This window comes from Vombatus ursinus, unplaced genomic scaffold (assembly GCF_900497805.2).
Source record: "Vombatus ursinus unplaced genomic scaffold, bare-nosed wombat genome assembly UNPS02014818.1, whole genome shotgun sequence".
Classification (NCBI taxonomy): Eukaryota; Metazoa; Chordata; class Mammalia; order Diprotodontia; family Vombatidae; genus Vombatus; species Vombatus ursinus.
This window is the reverse complement of record NW_020954596.1, coordinates 69,952,614-69,967,903: the sequence shown is the minus strand read 5'-3', so window position 1 is coordinate 69,967,903 and position 15,290 is coordinate 69,952,614. Positions and strand designations below refer to the sequence as shown.

The 15,290-nt window shown below is 37.0% G+C and overlaps 1 protein-coding gene across 1 annotated transcript in view; it reads left to right on the top strand.

Annotated features, from left to right (window-relative positions):
• TECRL (trans-2,3-enoyl-CoA reductase like) overlaps positions 1-15,290 on the top strand; it is a 186,888-nt gene that overhangs the window by 46,009 nt on the left and 125,589 nt on the right. The gene's annotated exons all lie outside the window — the stretch shown is intronic.

Genomic DNA, 15,290 nt, shown 5'->3' with positions numbered 1-15,290 from the left:
TTCTTTCTTTCTTTCTTTCTTTCTTTCTTTCTTTCTTTCTTTCTTTCCTTTCTTTCTTTCTTTCTTCCTGCCTTCCTTCCTTTCTCTTCTCTTCTCTTCTCTCCTCTCTTCTCTTCTCCTCTCTCTCTCTCTCATATAAAAAATAACTCACATAGAATACAGACTAAATGGCCTGCACTTATGAAATGGAGAGTAACACTTTGAGAATTTTATCAATTTTCACGAATGATATACAAATGCCTGCTATTGTCATGATGGAGAATTTAAAATCAATCATCACCACATTCAAAACAATAACTAAAATCAATTAATGCAGGCATTAATGATTTTCAAAATATCCTGGTAAAAGAAATATATTGTATTACAGAGTTGTAAAACTAAATTACATGTAAACAAAAGGGTTGCTTTACTATTTGGATCCGAGTTTTTGCAAACTTCTACAATTTTATATATATGTGTGTGTATACACATGTATGTTTATATGTGTATATGTATGTATATATCATATATATGTGGTAATATATAGTATTCATAAGTTCTTAAAACATAATAATGTTGCATTGCTTTTGTTGTTATTGTTGTTCAGTCATGTCTGACTCTTCATGATCACATTAGGGCTTTTCTTGGCAAAGATACTGGGGTGGTTTCCTATTTTCTTCTCTAGTTCATTTTACAAATGAAGAAACTGAGACAAACAGGGTTAAGTGACTTGCCCAGGATCACCCAACTATTAAGTGTCTGAAACCAGATTTGAATTCAAGAAGATGAGTATTCCTGACTCCAGGCCCAGTGTTCTGTCTATTGTCCCACCTAGTTGTCTTGTATTACATTAATGTACTGCAACTTGTTTAGCTATTCCCCAGTTGAAGGACACCAACTTTATTCCCATTTTTTCTACTAAAAAAAAGAGCTGTTACAATGATTTTGGTGTATATGGACCCTTTCGTTTTGTCATTAACACCATTAAGGCATATGAGTAGTAGTAAAACATCTAAACCATAGTAGCTTCCTTAAATAATTCCAAATTGTTTGGATTTAATAACGTTTGGATCAGTTCAGTTTTTCAACAACTCCTCTAACATTGAATACTTTCATATTTTGTCATTTTTGTGTATTTGTTGGTTAGAAGGTAAAATTTCTGAGTTCTTTGGATTTCTACTTCTCTCATTATGAGTAAGTTGGAGTACTCTTTCAGGTGGTTGTTATAATATGCAATTGTGTTTTTGAGACCCATTTGTTCATATCCTTTGATCATTTTGCTATTGGGGAATGGCTAATCTTTTAAATCTTTATTAGATGCCTATAGACCTTGAATATCAAAACATTAACAGAGACATAGTAAGAAAGAATTTTCCTTACCATATAACCTTTTTACCATTGCCACATTGATACTTCCATTCATGTAAAAACTTTTCAATTCCACATCATCAAAATTAGCTATTTTCATTTTCTAATTATCTATCTCTTTTTAAGAACTCATACACTAAGCATAGCTGTGCAAGTTAGTTGGTCGTGTTCTATTGTCTCTTATAAAAATTCTTTTATTAAAAAATCATTTTACTCTCTGTTTTTATTCATAGCTAGAATTTCAAAATTGTTGTTTCAGTTCCTGTAAATCCATTGGTCCTTGAAAATGGATTTCACATGTAGAATAACAATCGTTGTTGATATTTTGAGGTGGTTATGCTACTGTCACTGCAAAAGGAGGCGGCAGAGTGCTGAGGGCCAATTTGTATTTTTCCTTAATTTCATGCAATGCAAAGATAATAATAATAATAATAATAATAATTCATCACCTGTAGAATAGCCCACTGGTGATGGTCCTCTTTATGTTTTTCATTGGTTAGCAGTTATTGAGTGAAAAAGGAATTCAAAGACCATTAATCAAACCCACTTAATTTTATACACTGAGTTTCAAAAATCAGACACAGTCTTTCTAACATGATAGAAACACTTGCCAGAACACATAGTCTTCTGTCATAACCTTCAAGAACCTGAAGGGTAAAGAATATCATCAAAGAAATACATGATTGCAAAAAGGAATTAGCTCAGTCAGGTACAGAGAGGGAAAAATATAGATGGACAGCCCCAGTGTCACACTGGTGCTCAAAGAAATTTAAAAGCCCCAGAAAAAGTCCAGCATGTTAGGTAGAGCCTGAACAAGAAAGTATGGACAAGAATTATATAGACTGAGAGAGTGTGTTCAATTGAACTGGTCTCTTTATCACTGACTGGGATATCTACTTTGATGGCATCAGAGAGCTACTAACGCATTCCAATACAAACTTTTCTTCTCTTGGAAATTTATACTTTCTGTCCATTTTAACCTGTTTCATCAATATAAAAATACATGAAAATATCAGCAGATTATATGTGATTTTTCTCAGTCTTGAATGATCACAGCACCCAGAAAAAATCTTCACACAAATCATGGTTATTTCATGAATGCAACTTTGTACTTTCATTAATTGATTTGGCCACTAGGTGGCGAAATTGATAGCATGTTGGATTTGGAACTAGGGAGATATGTGTCCAGAACAACAATTAATTAAATCAAGTAAACGTTTTTAGTGATACATATACACACACAAATACATAGATATGCACAATACACATATTCATCATCACAATATAGGACATCCAATTATGTGTGTTTGTAGTAAATAATAAGTAACATACCAAAAGTTAAAAAAAAAAAGAATGATCTGATAATTCAGTTGTTTTAGACTACATTACATTTTTTCCTTTGTAAGATTTTTGTAAACTCCCCTCAAGTCTGACTCTGGTGCTTTATCGTAGCATCAAGATAAGTAGAGGTCACAAAAATAGGTGTAGCACAAATTCTGGGAGGTCTACCAAGCTAGAAGAGTTGTAAGTGTAGGCCCACTTATAGGCTATGTATCTGTCAACACTCAGCTGGGTGCAAAGTCTTATCACTAATTTAGCTAAAGGCAAAGTCTTATCACCAGAAGTCAGCCAGCAACTGGTGGAATTTTCAATCACAGTACTTAATGAATACATTTGTATTTGGAAAAGGAGTAACCATACATTTAAATCTTAGGAATGAAAATATTCAGTAAGAACAATTAATTAACAAGAGTAGGTGTTTAGGAATGAATATATGCAATAAACAAAATTGTTTGAAAACTACACCTTATCTACTGAATTAGAGAATTTAGAAATTAGAAAATTTCTCAGTAAGGTCTTCAAAATAAAGCATCTATTTAAAATAAAAAGGAAAGCAACTGTATTAGAAATAACTCAAACTTAAAATTCATTATTCTCAAATTTATTAATGAAATTATATATACACATACACATCATATACATATACTTACAGTTCTTATATGTATATAAATATATATGTAAATGTATATATGTATGCATTTGTGTGTTTAGATAGACAGATAGATAGATAGATAGATAGATAGATAGATAGATAAATAAATAGATAGATAGCAACTAGGTGGCATAGTAGATTGAGCACTAGACTTGGAATCAGGAAGACCTATCTTCCTGAGGTCAAATGTAGCCTCAGACACTTAGTAGCTATGTAACCCTGGGCAAGTCAGTTAACCCTGTTTGTCTCAGTTCCTCATCTGTAAAAATGAGGTGGAGAAGGAAATGGCAAACCCCTCCAGTATCTCTGCCAACAAAAACAAAACAAAACAAAACGGGGTCATGAAGAGTAGGACAGCACTGAAACAATTCAACAACAACATTGGATCAACAGCTTGGTGGTGCAGTGGATAGAGTGCCTGACAGTGGAGTAAAGAGGACATGAGTTCTAATTTGACTTCATACACTAACCAGCTGGGTAACACTGGGCAAGTTACTTAACACTGTTTACTTCAGTTCCTCATTTGTAAAAACAAACTGTCTAACTGGGAAAAGCTATTTTTTCCTTCTGCTACATTAACTTCTAAACACTATAATCATGTTTCAAATATTATCTGAAAGGCTCAAAATCCAACCACGGCAAATTAATATCTAGAAATTTAATTATGCACATGGGGTTAACCTACCATAGCTTCCTCTTCATTAAAAGTTGAACCTTCAAGAAGGGAAGAATATTTCTGAGAAGAATTACAGAGGATTTAGTACTCTCTCTTGGTGTCGGCAGCCCCCTCACCCTCTGTTCTCTGAGCCTAATGCAGAAATCCCTTACCAAAAACTCAACATGTCTATTCTCAAGATCCAGACAAGCAACTTCTTTGACTGTCCTGGAAACTGCACTATTGAAGTTGGTCTCTGTACTTGCAAAAGGTCTCTTCTGAGCTGCTATGCCCCATGTTGTTTCTACTGGCATCTGTGAAGCCTTGGAGCTTCAAGACACACTGATAAGATCCTCTGCAAGGGGAAAGGTGTCCCAAAATCTGTTGGACACATCAATAAAACTCTTGCCCCAGGCCTGATTAGCAAGAAAGGGTTTTTTGGAGCAGATGATTGACAAATCGATGCTAGAAGGGGATGACACTGAGAATAAATATGAATTTGGTGTGAATGCCATATTGAGAGTGTCTTGGGCTGTTTAAAATTCCAGAACTACTGAGAAAGTATTCCCCCAATACTGCCACATTGCTGACCTTACACATAACAATGAAGTCATCTTGCCAATTCTAGCTTTCAGTGTGATCACAGGTGGCTCTCAGGATGCTAACAAGCTAGCAACAGAAGATTTCATGATTCTTGCTACTATAGCGGCAAACTTCAAGGAGTTCACGTACATTAGAACTGAGGTCTACCGCAGACCACCACAGAATGTTATTAAGTAGAAATATGGAAAGAATACTATTGAAGTAAAGGATGAGAGTGACTCCACTTCTAATATTCTGGAGAATAAAAAGCTTTGGAGCTGCTAAAGAATGCTGTTGAAGGTTGACTATATTGATAAGTTGTAATTGGCATGGATGTTATTGCCTTAGAATTCACCTGATCAGGGAAATAAATATTACTTGGACTCCAAATCTCCTGAGAACCCCAGCAGATACAACACACTTGATGCACAAGGATCTGCATAAGACCTTCATCAAGGATTATCCATTGGTTTCTATTAAAGATTTCATTGACCAGGATGATTGGGAAATTTGGAAATCCTTCCTTACTATTGCAAAATTCAGGTGGTAGAGACCAATTCTAAGAAGATTTTAAAAAGCTGTGAATGAAAAAGACTGCAGTTGCCTCATTTTCAAAGTAAACCAGATTGGCTGAGTGACTGAATCTCTCTCTCTAGGCATGCAAGCTAGCTCAGTATGGTTTCTACTTGCTCTGGGGAGACCGAAGGTATTTTCTGGGTCTCTGCATTGGGCACATCAAGACTGATTCACCCTGATGATCTGAACCTCTGGCCAAGTGTTATCACATTCTCAGAATTAAGGAAGAGCTGTGGAACAAAGCTAAATTTGCTGGGAGTGACGTCAGACATGCTCTGCCCAAGTAAGCTCTGTGGTTAGGAGAATCTCACAGCTAACAAGAACTAATCACCTGATTAGAAGTCTGCTCCTATACTAAAAATTTTGTTAAATTCGTTTCCAAATTATTTTACACAGAGAATCAACATCTCATCATTACCAGTTAAAACTACAAATTTAAAAGAGCATGCTTACCCAAGTTCAAAGGCCAGCTGCTTTACCTTGAGCAGGATGTGCTGAACCTGGGTGATGTTTCCAGGTAAAGGTTGCCCTAGAGCCAAAGGCCATTGCCAGTGGGGCCCATTCTGTAACTGCTGCCCCTCCCCCTCCTTCCTTTCCCCAGGTGGAGGAGGGTGAAATCAAAGGTGAGGGTGAAAGGGAGAAACTCTTTTCATGTGAGAGGTGTTAACAGATACCCTTTTGACTCAAGGGAAGGGAGTGACCAGATTGTACAGAGTTTGAAACACGCTTTAATGATCAATCACAAAACTTTCAGAATCTGCTAAGATGTTTCAGCTGTTCTAACTTTTCCTGTAACCTCCATGAAGGAGGATTCAGGGGTGTAGAGGGAAGGGAGTAAGTAAACCTCAGGGAACCAAAAAGTGATGGGGTTGGGATCTGGGCCCCAGAAAGGAAAAACCCTGGACTTTCCCACAAGGCCAAATCTCTGGAGTTCCCCTGAGGCTACAATCCAATCAACTGGCCTTTCATTGTGGCTACACCCTATCTCCCTTCCATTATCTTACCTCCCTATGGCCCCTGGACATTTCCCCTCCCATCCAGATCTCCTTAGGCCCCTCCTCCGGTCACCTCAAACTACTTGGCCACTCCTAGATCCCTCCCACAGGCTTTCTGTATATAAGGTCCATCTTGTCTCCATTAAGATGCTGGGATTCTTATAATCTAGCCACTGTTCAGATTCTTAAAATCTAGCCAATAGCTAACTAATGTTCAGACTCCTTAAGAGTCTGCCCAATATGATGGATGTTCTAATAAACCTTGTCCTTGGTTGAAAGAAGACTTGGGTCGAATTCTTTCAGGCGGGATCCCTGTGTTGTGATATTGGGGTCCCACACCCCTGAACCCCTAAACTGCATCAAAAGCACCTGCAGTTTTTTCCCAAGTCACTAGCATAGAATTGGGCACACACTTCCAGACAGGGAGTCTGTCCTTGTCCTCTATGCTGAGGAGGTGTAGCAAGGTCCATGGCCTCAAACCAAACTAGTTGACTGAGAGCCTGAGAGCATCAGGAGAGTGGAGACAGCCTCATAATTGTCTGCCCAAAAAGCACCTCCAAGCCTTTCTAGGTGCTTGGGGAGTGACCCTCACTGCAGGGGGAGACTTACATAACTTCCAGTCCTGGCTGGAGAAGGAACTTGGGGTTAGGCAGTGTCCCTGTATAGGCCACCAAAATGTTGAGGTCTAGGGGTTTAGGGGTGCTGGGACCCCAAAATCAGAATTCAACCCAAGCCTTCTTTCAGCCAAAGACAAGGTTTATTAGAACATCCGTCATATTGGGCAGACCCTTAAGGAGTCTGAACATTAGTAAACTATTGGCTAGATTATAAGAATCTGAGCCCCTTAATGGAGACAATATGTACCTTATATACAGAAAGACTGTGGGAGAAATCTAGGAGTGGCCAAGTTGTGTGTGTGTGTGTGTGTGTGTGTGTGTGTGTGTGTGTGTGTGGCGTCTGTGAGGTAAAAATATGCCAGGGACCACGTGGCCAAGGAAGAATGGAGCCTAGGTCAGATTAAGGATGGGAATTGATGGGGAGAATAGGGAGGTAAGACTATGGAGGGCCTTGCTAGGTTAAGGGTCACAGAGATTGGGTGTGGCCACAACGAAAGGCCAGTTGATGGGATTATAGCCTCAGGGGTAATGCCAGAGATCTGGCCAAGTGAGAAAGTCCAGGGTTTTTCCTTTTTGGGGTTTAGATCCCATCCTCATCATACCCATCTTCCTAACTTCTCTATTTTTGACAAGGTACCATCATTCTTCCAATCACTCAGGTTTCCAACCTCAGAGTCATTATTGACTCTAATCTCTCTCACCACAAAACCCAATATCCAATCACTTGCCAAATATCTTTTTTTAAGGCAATATGATATAGTTAACAGAGCCAAGAAGACCTAGGTTCCACTTCTGACCTATGCTAGATGCATGACCTTGGGCAAGACTCAACTTTATTTCCAAGTCATGAGCATAAACCATGGGTCTCCAATAAGACACTGCACTGAGCTCTCTTTTCTAGCTATACTAACTTGGGTTTCTCATCAGCCCCAGTGGGTATGATTATTATCTCTTTGCAGACGATTTGTATACATACATAAATATTTGCATATATATGTATATATATGTGTATACACACATACAAATATATACATACTATGCATGTTTCATAGGCATCTTAAATTCAATATGTAAAAAAACAGAAAATTTTATTGTCCCCCCCCAAACTATTCCCTCTTCTTAATTTTCCTATGATTGAGGACAGTGTTATTATCTTGCCAGTCACACAGACTTGCAACCTTTTACTGTATATGTCTTTTCTGGTTGTCCCATGTTAAAATAAAAATCCCTTGTTAACTGCTAAAATGGAAAAAAACCCAGGTCTAAAAAGGGGGACCTGGAATGAGCCAGAGTCAATCACGGTTTACAAAGTTTATAATAGCATTTATTGTTTGAGAAGCTTGCAAGCTGGAGCAGAGAGACCAGTTCTCGACTGCTCAAAGGGGAGTGGGAAAACAGTGAGGTATTTACACATATGTGAGGTATTTAGGACTTTTTGAGGTATTTATGGCTATGTAAGGGTTAAGAGAGAAACACAAATTGGAAAATCAGGCAAGAAATGGGGGTCTAAGGAGAAGATATTTGTGAACAAGATAAATCAGAAAGCAGGATGTTTGCTGTTCTTTGGATAAGTTAAGAAACAAGATGTTTGCTTCTCTTTCTGAGCTGTTCAAGACTGGTTTCAACAGTTTTAGGCATATCTGAATCCAGCTAAAGTTTACTTTGCAAAGGAGCACTGGGATGTCAAGCAGCCTCGGGCTTGAGAAGTCCTCCTGACTAAATAGTTGTTGTGCTACTCCATTGTCTGGTTCCTCTGTAAAAAAAAAGAAAAGGATGCTCTAGAACAAGTGTGGGGAACCTGTGACCTCAAGGCCACATGTGGCCTTCTGTGACCTTGGGTGTGGCCCTTCCACTGAATCCAAACTTCACAGTACAAATCCCTTAAAAAAAGTATTTGTTCTGTAAAATCTGAACTCAGTCAAAAGGCTGCAACCAAGAACCTAGAAGGCCACATGTGGCTTCAAGGTTGCAGGTTCCCTAGTCCTGCTCTTATATTTCGTCAGTTAGTACAGTCATCACAGACCTCATGATCACACCCCCATACCCAGAATACTCTCCCTTCTCTTCTCCATCTTCTGGCCTCCCTAACTTGTTTCAAGACTCAGGTCAAATCTTAACTCTTCGCAGGAGGCCTTCAATTGCATTCCCACTTTCCATCAAAAATTGCCTGCCACCTACTCTGTATGTATCTTGTGTGTTTCTGCTTATTTATGTTTTATGTCCCCCATTAGAATCTGAGCTCCTTGAGTGCAGGGACTGTTTTTTTCTGTCTTTCTTTGTATTCCCAGAGCTTAGCACAGTGCCTGACACATAGTAAACATCTAGTAAATGCATTTTGACTGACAGCCTCTCAGTGCTACAAACAAGTCTCCAAGATTATAAATTACAGAGACATTTTCAGTTTGTACTAGTGAAGGGAGTTTTCTCAAGGAGTTCTCAGTATCAAGGTAATCAAAAGTCTAGTCCCTATCCCCCATACATAGAAAAGAGGATTATAAATATTTGGCAAAGACAGGATTTGAACCCTGGTGCTTAGACTCCAAAACCAATGCTATTTTTGGTATGCAATACAGGATACCATCATATTCAAAATTGATTAGGATATTTAAAAGAACTCCCCTTCCCCCAAGAAATCTCATTTAAAAGATCATCTTTTTTTGGAAATTTAATTTGCTAATTAACTCTGCTTAACCTTCCTGGTTTATTGTATATATGTATATGTACACATACATACAATTCAGTGTATATCTATATGCATATACATGTGTGTGTATATATATATAATATATATATACACATATATGTATGACATAGATAGAAATACCCATACACATATATACATATATTAGATATGGATAGATTGTATATATGATTTTGGGCCAGGATAATGCTTAGGCACAGAAGTATAGGAGACAGAAAAATGTCATGTACTAAAAACAGAATAACTTGATAGGACACCCCTGTTTAGACTGCTCTGTTGAACAAACACCAGTCCAAGCAGATCCAGGTGGTATTGCTCTCATTTGGATAGGGCAGCTTCCAGTGCACTCCTGGTCCCACAGCTGTGGATGTCAAGCACTCTCTTGAGCTGACAGGCAGAGCTAAAAGGAATGACACATTCCAGCTTCAATGAAGTGACAAGCTTTGACATGAAGCAAGCATCAGGAAGAAGTGAAGTGAGAATGTTTAAATGTCAAAATTTTAAGTGGCTGACTCAGGGACAAGGATGACCCAAGATCCTGGATCTCTCAGTGCTCTGTCAGCAAGTCAACAAACAGTTATTGAACTGCCGCTGTGCATAAGTCATAGTGCTAGGTGCTAGATGTAAGGGATACAAAAGATATAGGACGTAGACATTGTCCTTAGTGAGTTTATAATCCAGTAGAGAGAAGTGATAGGTATACTTATATTGTAGTACAAAGCAGTGTGTGACAAAAGACCATGCATATGATTGATATAACGTTACAGGGATAAAAGAGGAAAGTAATCACTTCCTCCTAGGGAAATTAGAGAATGCTTCATGAAAAAAGTGGCATTTGAGCTAAACCTGCCACCGGCTCCAAATCATGCTGTCCCTACCATCATCCCCTCTGGAAGAATGTGCTACGCTGGCACTGGAATCAATCTACTCTCTTTTTTCAGAGTTGTTGCCTTATTTTTCCATGAGATCAGCTTCCACCTCACTTTCTAGCTACCAGCTACAAACCAAGCTCTGCCACCCCACTTCTCCTTATATGTTGTTTTATCCTATCAGAATGTAAACTTCTTGAGGTCAGGATTATTTTGCTTGCTTATAATTGTATTTCCAACCATTACCACAATGTCTGGGTCATAGTAAGTGCTTAATATATGTTTAGTTTTATTTATGCTTTCTGTCTGTCTCTCTCAAAGAAGAAAGTTGCATTCATATAGAGATAGAAGAGAAAGAAAGAATAGAAAGTCAAAGTTCAAGGTGTTTTTGAGGAAGACTGATTTTCATTTTCTTATTTCTTAATACTGAAAACATGGACCTTGTGAATGATTGTAAGACTTTCTTAAGTCTAAACAATCAATTATAAATCAAGCATTTTTATTAATAGAGTTTTGGCTGATTTCTAAGATGCAAACATTCACACAAATTTTTGAATGGATTCTCAAGGGGAGCTTTTAGCTGGGTCTAGCAAAATCCTGACGGAAAAAAAGACGGTCAACCTTATTTACTCTATCTTCCTCATTTCATATGTGGAAACAGGCCTAGAGAATAAATGACTCACTCAAGGTCACAAAATAATAAATGGTAGATCCATAAATTGAACTCAGATCTTCTGAGTCCAAATTCATAATTCTGTCCACTGTACAATGCTGTCCCCCTAAAAGACCCACTTTTTATAAAATAAAAATGACTCTGAGTCTAAATTAATGAAGTTAATTTTAGTTGAGTTATAGTCTCTTTTTTCACCCCAACTCTCCAATGGTCTCAGAGCCTCTATTTTTAAATGTTTGATGGCTTATTTTGACAATTCTAAACATCATGTATTAACCTGAAGTTAGCTATTCAAATTAGGTGTGATTTCAATTTTGTCGTGATGTATTTCTCCCACATGGGCAGTTAGGAGGTGTAGAATACTATTTAGAAATACTATTAAAACAATGTATAAAAGGATTTTATTAATCAAAGTTAATTTTTAAAAATCAATGTCATTCATCTCTAACAATTTAAAAATGGAGTAAGGGGTAAGGGTGAAGGACAAAGGGTAGTAGTAAGGCAAAGATGATTGAAAATTGATAGACACATCCTAGATTTCCTTAGTTTAATGTTGTCTACTGCTTTAATTAAGCAATGACTTCTGTGAACCCAAAGGGTGTGTACGTTTGTGTGTGTATGTGTGTGTGTGTGTGTGTGTGTGTGTGTGGTACAGTACAATTGAGGAATTGTCAATATTTCTATTCTGATGATCTTGAAAATTGTAAATTGCAGGAGGTGGGTACTTTCTGATTTAGACACCAGACACCTAGAACTTGCCTTGAGGTTATCAAACCTGTTCGCAAGGACTAAAGGATAGTTATTTATTGGTGACCTAGAAAGGAAACTTTTTAGTGAAATCCCTTAAATAGAACAATTTTATCAACTGGTTATTTTTAAACTATTAGACCTGGGTACATGAATGAACACTTTTTTTCATTTTTAGTAGATTTTCTCTTTGAAAACTTGATATAAGTTCAATATTTCATTCTTCTCTCCTAATATTTCACAACATTTCAATCCAAATCCATGATAAAAATAATTTGGAAAGAAAAAAAATATCATCTATATTGTACAATTCACATTTATTAAAAAGAACTTCTATTGTTATGGTTTCAAATTTTCTATACTCAAACTGCTATTAAGAATAAAATGCAATGATTTGATATTTACAAATATATTAGTTAATTCAAGCACATTATACTTTCATGAGAATTGCCTTGTTTCAACTGAACTTTGTTCTCATAGGAAAAAAATGACATTCAGTTTTAAAGCATTTTGAGTGGTCAAAGATTTATGAGTTATTGTTTCAATGTTGCTTTTCTCCAAAATATACCCTAATGGGGATATCATATTGTTTTTACCAAATTCATCACTTCAAATCCTTCTCATTGCCATTCATCAACTAACAAAGGTATCCCAGAGAAACTAGGTAAAAGCTGCCAAATGAAACACATTTTAATTGATCTTACTTATTCAATAGAAATAAAGGATTATGATGCGATCTGTTTTTAAAGATATTGATAAAAGTTAGGTAGGTTACAACCCAAATACATGTAAGCTATTCCAAGCTGTATTTAATCTGCCCTCTTTATTTGTTTTCTATTGAAAAAGAGCTTTGATGAAAACAAATAAACAAATGACATAGTCTAAGGTTCAGGAAAAACTACTGAAAAATAACCAGACAAGAGAATTCTGGGAAGATGGTGGAATAGGTCAGAAAATTCTAAGCTCTCCAGGTTTCTCCCACAAATGAGATAATGATAGCATTTCAGAGTGAACACAGAAATAATAATAGCACCTCAGGATGAACATAGAGCATAAAAATAAGTTAGAGGCAGAGCAGTGTTCCTTCTGGGATAATCAGAGAAAATGTGAAGAAAAATCCTAGGACAAGTTTGATCCCTGTGAAGAGTAAATCCCTCCAGGCTAGGTCCCCTTAAATAAGCAAGTGGCAAGCCCTGGGGTTAGCTAGGTTGAGAGGCTGCCTTAGCCCCAGCCACAGGAACTTTTACCCCTGGGACAGTGAGAGGACTGGGACATCTGAGCCAGGGAAGATTGAGGGAACTTTTGCCGACAAGAACTCCAGACCCAGCTGTGCTGCAGAGTAACAGTTGGGGGTGAGAAGGAACAAGCACACATCCTGTGAGTGCAAAAGCAATGGAGAAGAGACATCACTGATTGTGGGCACTTACAGGAGACTGGAGGTCTTGGTTTTGGTTCCTCAGGCCAGAGGGGAGAACTGAAGGAGGGCCCATGGCCAGAAGCATCATCTCCCATACCCCAGGGCTAGAGGTGATTATAAAAAACTAAGCTCCTACAAATAAAAAAATAATAATAAGTGAACAAGCACAGGAGAAAGAATCCAACCATAGAGAATTACTATGGGAATAGAAAAGACTGGGTTCACTTTCAGAGGAGGATACTGAAGCAAAGAAACCTCCTACCCCAAAGAGTAAAGTCAAATGGTCACCTGCCCAAAAAGAATTCATAGGAAAACTTTTTTTAAAAAAGTCTTTAAAAATCAGATGAGGGAGATTGAGGAAAATATTTTTTAAAAAAGAACAATCTAAGAAAAAACAGGAAGATTATATCTGAAAAAATTGTCAATCAATTAGGAAAGGAGATCCAGAATCAAAAGGAAGAAAATGAGTCCTTGAAAATCAGAATTGGTCAAGAGGAAGCTAGCAAAGTTGTAAGAGATCAAAACAAAAATAAAGACTTAAAAAAAAGAAGAGAATGTGAAACATAAGAAAAACGTTTGATCTTGAAAACAGATCAAGAAGAGAAAATAGAAGAATGATTGGACAACCCGAAAGCTATTAGCAAAAAAATAATCTCGAGGAAATAATACAAGAAATAATTAAAGAAAATTGTTGTAAAGCATTAGAACAAAAAAGGAAAGTAGAAATAGAGAAAAAAAAAAAGATCACCGATCACCACCTGAAAGAGATTCTATAAGGAAAATGCACCAAAATATCATAGTCAAATTCTGTAACCCTCAGATCAAGGATAAAATATTATGAGCAACAAGAAAAAAAATAATTTCAATGTGGTGGTATCACAATTAGAATCACAAAAGACCTAGCAGTGGGGACACTAAATGATTGCAGTTCTTGGGACACTGTATATCAAACAGCAGAAGAACTGGGGTTCCAGAAGAAAGTATCAAACCTAGTAAAGGTAAGCATAACTCTGAATGAAAAAAAATGGATATTTAATAAATTGTCAGACCTTCAGGATTTTGTTAAAAACAACAACAACAGCAACATCTGAACTTAATAGAAGATTTGACATACAAAAAAAGTCAAGAGAAATATAAGGTACCTACCAAAGACTAATCACAAGGGACTCAGTAAGGACACACTGTTTACCTTTTATGAATGTAAAATATAAAAAAGTATGTCTAAGATTGTTATTAGTAATTGGATAGCTCATAAGAAAGATTGAGGTAGACCTGAGTATGATATGATTTTAAAAAGTAAAATCATTTAGGAATAGCTAAAAAAAGTAATATCTCATACAAATGAGGTGCGAGAGGAAGACCTGACATAGAGGAATTAGATGGGGAAGGAGGGCTTTTAGTTCTTGAAAACTACTTTCATTGGGAATGAATTCAAGAGGGGACAATACATACATATCTAGAAGAGTGTAAAAGTCTTCTAAATTCAGAAACAAATAAAATGCGAAGGGGATAGAGAGAGGGGAGAGAATAAGGGAGGCATCTTTAGAGGGGAACATGAGGGAATAGGTTAAAGGTGGGTATATAAGGGTGTTTAGATTAATGGGAATGGAAGAATAAGGGAGGGATCTTTGGAGGAAGGGTAGGTTAAGTAATAGGAGGGCAAGTTAGCAAGTTAGAAGTAAAGTAGAGGACTTAGGAGGGATAGGAAATAAGAGATATGCACAAACAAAATAAAAATCAGGAGTAGAATTTGTTATGGAAAAAGGAGCAAGGGTGGTAATCATGATATCATATAAAGTGGAGGCTAAACTAGATTTAATCAAAAGAGAAAAACAGGGAAACTACACTATGGGTAAACCATATTTATCAACCTTGTTTTGGACTATTTAAAACAAGTAGACAGTATAAGGTGGGAAAATTGTTGTGGTACAGGAAATGATGAGTTAGTTGACTTGGAAAAATATGGAAAGACTTGGACTTATGAAGGAAGAGGTTATCCACCCTCATTATATATATATATATGTGTGTGTATGTGTGTGTGTGTGTGTATGTGTGTGTGTATGACTATGATTATTGATACCTAAGTACATGTATGTGTAAGTGTGTGTGTGTATATAT